This window comes from Pteropus alecto, unplaced genomic scaffold (genome assembly GCF_000325575.1).
Source record: "Pteropus alecto unplaced genomic scaffold, ASM32557v1 scaffold25, whole genome shotgun sequence".
Classification (NCBI taxonomy): Eukaryota; Metazoa; Chordata; class Mammalia; order Chiroptera; family Pteropodidae; genus Pteropus; species Pteropus alecto.
Genome location: NW_006441955.1, coordinates 17,428,800 through 17,438,300, shown reverse-complemented (window position 1 = coordinate 17,438,300; position 9,501 = coordinate 17,428,800).

Genomic DNA, 9,501 nt, shown 5'->3' with positions numbered 1-9,501 from the left:
CTTTCCCTAAAATCTTTCAGAATGTGTATGGAGGAAATACAGAATGTATAGTAGAAGTGTAAGTACTATTGAATCTTGCTCACTGAGGGAACTTTTACAAAACAAAACAAAACAAAGTCCAGAAAGCTGCAGAGCAGTCTAGAGGTATTTTTTGAGTACTATTGGCATAGGGCAGGGTGAAGGAAGTCAGTTGAGTACTAATCAGCAAGGCTAAGGAAAGACAGACTGGAAAGCAGTAAACGAAACAATCCCTGGAACTCAGAGCTAGGAATAGTTCATGTTCCCACCAACCGGAATAGAGAGCTTGTAATACCTGAGGCATTGGGTAGCATCTTTGAAAGAGTTGTGCTTTAGCAGTTTGGCCAAATTAGCCCTAGAATAAAAACTGCTATGGATTCACCCTAATAAATCTTAAAAACAAGTCTCAAAACATTCAAAGTGATCTTCAAGTAACTTCCTGTGTACCAGAACGAAGGTCAATACTTTAAAGAAATACAGCAAAATACAGCATTCTACAATGTATAAATTATTCAGTATCCAATCAAAAATTACCAGACATGCAAAGAAACAAAAAAATATAACCCATAACCAGAGAAAAAATCAATCAATAGAAACACCCAGAAATGACAGACATTTTAACAAAGTTATTACAAATATATGCTTGAATATAAGGAAAACCATGAATATAATGATAGAAATGGAAAATATAAAAAATGTAAATAGAAATTCTAGAGATGAATAATACATGAAATTTAGAGCAAATTAGACACAGCAGAGGAAAAGATCTGTGAACTTGAAAAACAACAATAGGTACTACCCAAAATAAAGTATGGAGGAAACAAAAAAAAGAACAGTTTTAGTGAGCTGTGTGAAAATATGAAACTGAGTAACGTGTGCAATAGGAGCCTAGGAATAAGAGAAGAAAAAGGGAGAACATAAATATTGGCCAAAAATAATGATAAAGTCCATAAACCCACAGAAGTTCAAGTAACCCGCAGCAAAAGAAATGTAAAACTTCACCAAGGCAAATATAGTCTAGTTGCTGAAAACTATTAGTAATAAAGAGAAAAATATTAAATGCATACAGAGAAAAAACAAACATAAGAATTACAGTAGACATAAAAAACTGCAATACAGAAATAAAAAGGTATTATTTTAGATTTGCTATCTTGGCTGAGACTGGTGCCAGTTCACCACGAATAAAAGTTTTGGCAAGGACTCTGGGTATTCTACCAGCCATCACTGATAGTCCCATCATTACGAGGTAGCCAATGGTTGAGATCTAAAATTCTTTTTTAGTCAACTTCCTAGGACTAGTCTTAGTTCTGTCTTAGGTTATGTTTCCCATAATAGTGAAACAAATGTTTGTGTGTTGGAGGTTACCGGGAAGTGCACTAGGGAACAATACTTGTAAGAAAGTGATGAAATTGAAGTGAGGCAAAAGAAAAGTCTAATTGCAATGCAATCGCAAGAGAGGCCTAAACCGATCACATAAGGAACTGGAGCTGGGATGCTCCTTCAGAGCTGTTCTAAATTGAGGGAAGGGACAGAACCTTTATACTTCATATAAACCAGTCACTGATTATGGATTGGTTCTGGGGATTTAGCCAACAGAGTTCCTAAAGAGGAATGCAGCCAATATTCCTGGTAGCTGGGGGAATGAATGAGTCAGCAGTGAATGGAGATCTGTGCAGAACACCTCATATTCATTCCAAGGGATCCCTAACATTAAAACAAACACACCAAATGAGGGTTTGTATTGAGAGACAGGCAATGACAATGTTTTGAGTTTTCTTTTACTTTAGTACTTACTGATTTCTCTTATTAAAAGGTAGTCTATGTATTATAGATGATTTGGAATGAAAGAAAGTTTAAATCATCTATAATCTTATCGGTCACTTACAACCCTATGAAATCTTGGAGTATTCTGTCTCCAGAAATGTATGTCTCTTAATGACTCAAGAGAAAGTAGCTCTCTTTTTGTCTTCTAAAGCTGACATGACTAGCTAGGATTAGAGATTAGCAATAATTTGTTTAAATTTATAATGAAGCTAAAAATACAATGGAAAGACCTGCATTCTTCTTCATTATATACACTGTTTCAGACTTTGGTATTTGTGGGTTTTTATCAGCTTTCTGATTTGTAATTTAGAAATTCTAAAGATTGCATACATTTTTAGATTTAGCAGTCTCAATCTGTTTCCTGACTTAGAGGACCTGATTAGTCAGGCAACACCTTACACTCAAGCAAAAAGTCCACATTTCTTTTTCTTCCCGAGCTTAATTGATATTCACGTGTCCCCTCTGCTCAGATTTGTGTTCTACCTGTTGCTAGGCTGCAACACTATTAAGCATTATACTCATTGTTCATTAAACTGAAAATCAAATTCAGACATCAAATCATAAACTGGAACAAGTTACACAATTTAAAAATCACTCAAATGTTGGTTGAAATTTAACTTTTGGAATCAATGTTATATAATAACAAAAATGACCCTATTTGTGTATTTATTTTTTAAGAAAACTATTAGTAAATTAGATTTGGGTGACTCCTAGGCCATAGTGCCATCTGCAGGCCTACTCTGATGCAACTCTAGTTTCTGGGGTCCTCATCTTAAAAGGGATTTGACTCTACTGAATATTCGTGGCTTTATAATGCCAAGTACAAGTGGTATTAATCACAAATATAAGAAAGGTATAGTCGCAGGTACTGATACCCATGAAAGATTTTTAAACCACTGAGGTAATATCAACTGCTATATCCATACTTATAATCAAAACATTAAACATGAATAGGATCTAGAATATATATGGGATGGATATGCATATTGGAATCATGCAGAACTGGGTTCTAATTGTGTCTCCATTACTTATCAGCTGTGTGACATTACAAAATTTACTTAACCTCTCTGAGATGTAGTTTCCTTATGTATACAATGGGATATCATTCATGACGTCAAACTAGGTAAAATGTACAAAATGCCTAGTATACAATGTACATACAATATATCCCCAATAAATAATAGTTCCCTTTTCCTTAAAATTTAAAAAAAGAAAAATATCAAGGACATTTATTGTCTTTGTATCCAGTGAGTGTAAGAGTTATAAAATATGTTATTGCCCTTTTGGAAAAAAGAGTTTGAAGGAACTGTTACTTATTATCCATCCTGTCCTGTAATCTCTTTTCATCTTGATATCTTTTAAAATTTAAATATATTTATATATGCTGGTAACCGCATAGAATATTTCTGCAAGATATTTATAAGCAATTGATGAATAGCAATTGCTGAATTTGGGGGATATGAGCAGTATTATTTTTTAATGTATATGTCCTTGGAATTGTTTTAATTTCTATCATGTACAGCATTGCTTTTTTCAAATAAAAACACTAATAAATAAACACCTGAAAAAGGAAAATATGTGATATTTTTTATGTAAAAAATGAATAATTCCCTCCTCCCCCACCAAAAAAAAAATCTTCATTTCTAAATTGTACAAGACAGAAAAGAGAAGGTTTAACTGAGCAATTCAGATTTTGGATAAACTTTCTCTGAAATCATATCTACATATTCTAAGGGAACCTGTATACAATTTTTCTCAAAATTGATAAGAACAAACTGCCTAAGCTCTCCTCTCGGGAAGCAGAGGCTGAGGTAGACATATTATTTAACTACTAGCTCGGTGATTATGTAGTAGACAATGGTTTCTATTTGCAGACTTTTATACAAAGAACCCAGAAAACTCTTTGCCTTAGGGGAATTCATCATCTGTGTGGAAAGCTGACATAGGTACCATTACCTTAACAAATACTACACCAAGACAACATCCATTACCTGTGTAACAAAACATTTAAGACATGTTATAGGCATTAATCGTACTATATTGACCTATAAAGTCCAAGTTGAGCTGGAGGAAATACAGTAAAATCTGCTATCTGGAAAATACCGGATGGAATAATTGGTGATCATTTTACTTGTTTCCAAAGATTTCTAAGTCAAATTAATTAGCCTTTCTTAATATCTATGTTACTGTGTTTTATTCACAGTAAGGGTCACCAATTCCTCCACCTTTCACCTGATTAAATCAGACTATTTATTTCCTTAGTATTTAGCTGAGACAGCTCCTACTAAGTGGTTCTCCTTGTGTTCTCCCAAAGACTCTGCCTGTGTCCACTACTTAACTTATATTTGTTAAAGTAATTTGTCTGTATGTCTGTCTCCTTTCATTAAACCATGAAATCTGGGAGCTAGGTACCATTGTGTTCATTTCATCTTCAATACCTATCACAGTGGTTAGCAAATAGTTTCAAGGTATTCGAGAGATGTTAAGTGGAATAAATGGCTAGTTGGCTGGCTGGATCTGTCTCAGCCCTAGGGCACCAAAGACTCTACATGAGAAAGCTTTGCCAATATTTCTGAAAAGCAATTGATTTTCACAAAACCAATCAGTATTTTGATTCTCAGGAAAAAATAAGTCAATCCTCATTATTCACAATTCCTTATTTGTGAGCTCGTCTACTCACAGAAATTGATTTGTAACCCTCAAACCAAAACTTGCATCACTTTCACAGCCACTTCATGGTGAGAGTGTCATCATGCCTGAATCACCTGACATGAATGTTTCTGGCTGAGGCTGGACAGGGGGAGACTGCTTTCTTGTCTAAACTTTAATGCCGTAAACAGGTGGCCTTTTCACAAACCTATGTAGTGCCATGTTTTTCTCATTTTTGTGCTTTTTTAAAAGTGATTTCACTAACCCCAAGCATAATGTTGAAGTGCTGCCTTTTGTTCCTAAACATAACAAGGCCATGATGAATCTTACAGAGCAAATCTGTGTGTTAAGTAAGCTTCATTCAGGTATGAGTTATAGTGCTGTTAGCTGTGAGTTAAGTGCTAATGAATCAACAATATATATTAAATAATGTCTTTAAATAGAAACATAAAACAAAGTTATAGATTGATTGGATGATAAAAATGTTATGACCAAAAGCGCAAAGGAACCTAATCCTGTAATTCCTCTATCAGCAAGAGTTCAGTATTTGCTATTTCAGCATTTGTCATGACTTTTTAGAACATCACTGCAAATAATGAGAATCAATTGTATTGCCATATGTTTATAAAACAGTGAAGGTATCATGACTGACTTTTTCCCCTATATATTTCTTTATTTCCCAAATTTATTCTCATGAACATGCACTAATTTTATTACAAAGAACAAAACTTTTCATAATATATACATTAATGGAGATAGAGTAGTATGAGTAAAACACATTGACTTAGAAGTCACATCTGGGTTTGAGCTACTGTTCTGCCATTTACTAACTATGTAACTTTGGGAAACTTATTTAACTTCTCATCCATCTGAAAAACAAGGATAATACTATGTACCTTGGGAAGCTATTCTGAGGACTAGAAATGGTGTATCTAAATTGTCTAGCTCAATATCTAGTACACAGTGGAACTCAATAAAAATGTAACTATTAATATTAATTTTCTCCTTAGACTAAATCACACAGAAGCCCAAGCCTCAGAGGCTTACACGTCTTTGGAAAATCATGATTTCATCCCAATTGTTATCCCCATTCACAAGCACAAATTTCATAGACAATGCCTCAGCTTCTCTCCACTTATATTCATTCTATCAACTATATTTTGAGTGTCCACGATGTGCAGGAACTACTCTAGTGGTGAATAAAACAACATCTCACTTTCTGGTGTGTTAAATCACGAGATTTAGGCCTTTGTAGGAGAACTATACTGACTTTGGCCTCCATTTATATATCCCATTGAATACTAGAGTATGGAGACTGGGACAATTAAACCTAAAATACAGCATATTCTAGAAAGTACTTCCTTTTTGAATCAAGTCCATCAGATATTTGCTTGGGTACTGCCTCAGCTATTTGTCCCTTAAAATGTTTAATATGTGTGGCACCACAATACTTGATTTTCCTTCTAACGATAACTCTCCAAAGCTTGTCCCACCTGCTCCCTTCTTTTGATAGTTCACAATATCTCCTCTCTCTACTGATCTGGTAAAATTAAAGAGTACATTAGTCTAGGTTAGTCTGAGATGGTTAATTGGATCTGACTATTGTACAAATTTAGAAAATTCCTAAAATGGAATCTCTATTTCAAAAAGCAGTTTTGGAGAAGAGCTGAATCCACATCTCAGATAAATTTAATGTGGATAATTTAACTTGGACATAATTCATGACCAAATTTGTGCTTCTAAAAAAACTATACCAATGGGAGTTCCACTCAGCCTCCCGTACAGTGTCTCGTTTTTCCAAGTCATGATCTGTCAACATTATTCTTCCCTTCCTTAGCATAAGGGTGCTTTAAATGTCGCTACCTATGTTCACATGTGTTGTCCAAGAAGCTATGAAAATACTTCCACATATGGCCAGCCCAGTGTTTCATAGCTGCCATTACTAGCACAGCTTTGCTGACCTCACCAATGTGCTGCTGCCCTTCTGCATTTTCTATTTTTTCTTGTCTCTGCTTTTTTGTTGCACTTTGCTTTTCTTTCCTGCACACTGCAATGTCCTCTCTGCACATCATCTATTCTTCTGCTTCAGCTCTCAGCCATGTTGGAGAGACTAGTTGCCTTTGGGAAATGATTTTATTTTGCCACCAGAAAAACCAACCCCCAAGTGTTTCTTTTCTAACACACCCTGGATCTTGGGAATAAGAAACAGTAAGTAGTTTTTCTTCATTCCAGAACATTCCTGGGCCGTAGCTACACAGCAGGGATCAAAGCAGGCACACATCAAAAGCACCCCAACTGAGAAGAGCAGCCCTGAAGCTTCAGTGCCTTCGGCTCTTGTTATCATCACTGCCTATGAGTCATGTATATCTCATCTCATAGTTTCCCTGTCTGCTGTTCCTTCTCCACACTTAGCAAAGAAATGTGTTCTTTCACAAACTTTAACAACTCGAGATAAAAACTTCAACTTCACCTTTCTCCTTTCTTCCTCTCATAACTAGCTCATAGATAAATAATTTCAGCGATACTTATTCATTTCACATTTAAGACCATACTGTGTGCCTGATACCATGCTAGAAAAATGAACGGCCACTCCCTATTCTCAAGGAGCTTTTGACTAATGGAGCAAGACAGCCAACATATCATTCTAATACAGTGTGATAAAGTCTGTGGTAGAGATAGGCATAGGGTCTTTGGGGAGCAAATGGGAGGGGCACCATTTCTCAGATAAGGTGATGCCCTGAATATTTTGCTCTAGACCGAGTATAGGAATAAAGGGAAGGAGTATGGGAGAGCAGGGCCTTGTAGATGAGGCAAGTCACAGGGGTGAAAAACAACAGATTTATTCTTGAAGAGTAAGTAATAGAAGCAGGTCAAGATTGATGAACTATGTATTTGAGACAGGGAGTTACTAGAGATACAACTGGAAAGAAACAATATCATAAAAATTTATCCAAATCATATTCAAGAAAATGGACTTTATCCTGATAAATATAAGACAGATCTTTTGAATGTAACAGTTAAAATGTAATTTCAGTGCAATTGGAACCTTTCTTGATCCAGTTGTTAAAAGAAATTTCTAAATAAAACATCTCTAATTAATGAATGCAAAAAATAATACATTAGGTGCTCAAAAACTTGTTCTCGTGCAAAGAATAAAATGGAAATTTGACTCAATAGCTAATTCAGACAAAAAATTTAAAGTGTTCATTCAAAAGTATGAATATCACAAATTAAAGTGATTTTTAAGACCAGGATTTTTTGGATAATTGTTTCAACTGCACACAACCTGGGAAGATATGGCTAACTTAGCTAAAGAAAGATTATGAGGGATTTACCATGAGAAAAAAATCACTAACAAATGTGATTGAATGTAAATTTCTGCATTTACGATTGATGCCAAGAAAAGACACTGTAGCAGTTTCATGGACTATCTCACAACTCTAATGCACATTTTGTGCCATTTTCAATAGTTGCAAACTAATTGAAAAAGCTTTCAAGGAAAGCTATTAGAATCTAATAATCTGCTTTTTCACCCCCTCAGCTTTTTTTGTTTATGTTCTTATGCAAGATAAGCAGAGTCTGGAAATAAGTAATTCAACAAATGGGATTTAGGCATCTTTACTTGAATTTTTCTGATGTTTCACCTTTTCATAATTATATTTGATGTCTTATCAAATGTTTGGCTAAATGTTTAATTATAAAATATCATTAAAGCTCTATAACTTATGCACGACCATACTGTTTTCTTTTGTGTGAGGCTTTTCTCCTCTACCCTTTTGTGCCCTTGTACTATTCTGTTGATTACATAGAAAGATCTTTTAAGAAACAATTCATTCTGCTAGAGGTTTTCAATCTGACATCTCATTTTACAAACTTGATTGGAAGTCAGAGTATTGAATCATGGCTTGAATCACTTGGCCTGAACTAAAGCTTTATATTCCACAGATATTCTGCAAAACGATCTGCTGGCCCATTTGTGTAGTGGACCAAGTCCGTTTGGTTGGTTGTAAAACATCTATCTTATTGAATAGGCAGCTTTAGGAGAAGCCCCTTGGGAAATGGAAATTCTCTTCATAAACCACAATAATAGCATCTTCATCAGATATAGATATTATCTTGGAAAATGGGTTTACCTTTTCCTCTTTTTCAGCTATTCTCTGAGTCATTTTGCCGATAATGAATTAGCCTTGAGAAGGATGAGGTGTTGTTCATTCATCTATTTATTCATTCATTTCTAAGTATTGTTCTAGACACCAGAGACACATACAAGGATCCCGCTGCCATGGACACAGTCCACAATTAACTACTGATTTGTTGTTGTTGCTGTTATTTGTTTGTTTGTTTTTGCTTTACGTGTGAAGATCATAGAGCTATCTTTCTCATATTGTGAAGTAAGTATTGAGTAATGCTCAAATGGACACCTAATTAGCTCCTCATTCTTTTGAATTTAGAATGTACTACGACTCATTCATTTAAATTTGAAGGCGAAAACTTGAAGTTACCCATAGAAGATAATTACTTAAACTGTAGAAAACATATACTGAGCACATAACCTATTGTCATTATTACATACCACCCTCAGATGGGCTTGAGAATAAATGTGCAGGCCATTTTGACTGATAGATATAAGGGCAATGATCTAAAAGTAACCAAAAGACCTATTACTCCAAAATAACTCCTTTGACAGTCAAATTCAGTACAAAAATTTTACATCATTCATTTATTCATACATTAATTCATTTTTTTATTTATTTTTATTTTTTTTAAATTAGGTTTATTGGGGTAACGTTGGTTAATACAATTATATAATTTTCAGGTGTACATTATCATTTGACATCTGTATATTCTATTGTGTGTTTACCACCCAAAGTCCAGTTTCCTTCAGCTACCATATATTTGATCCTCTTTACCCACTTCACCCTCCCCCTAAACCCTATATTTGACCCCTTTTGCCCCCTCTACCTCCCCCTCCTCCCCCCCCCCCTAGTAAACCCCCCGTCTCTAGTCCTC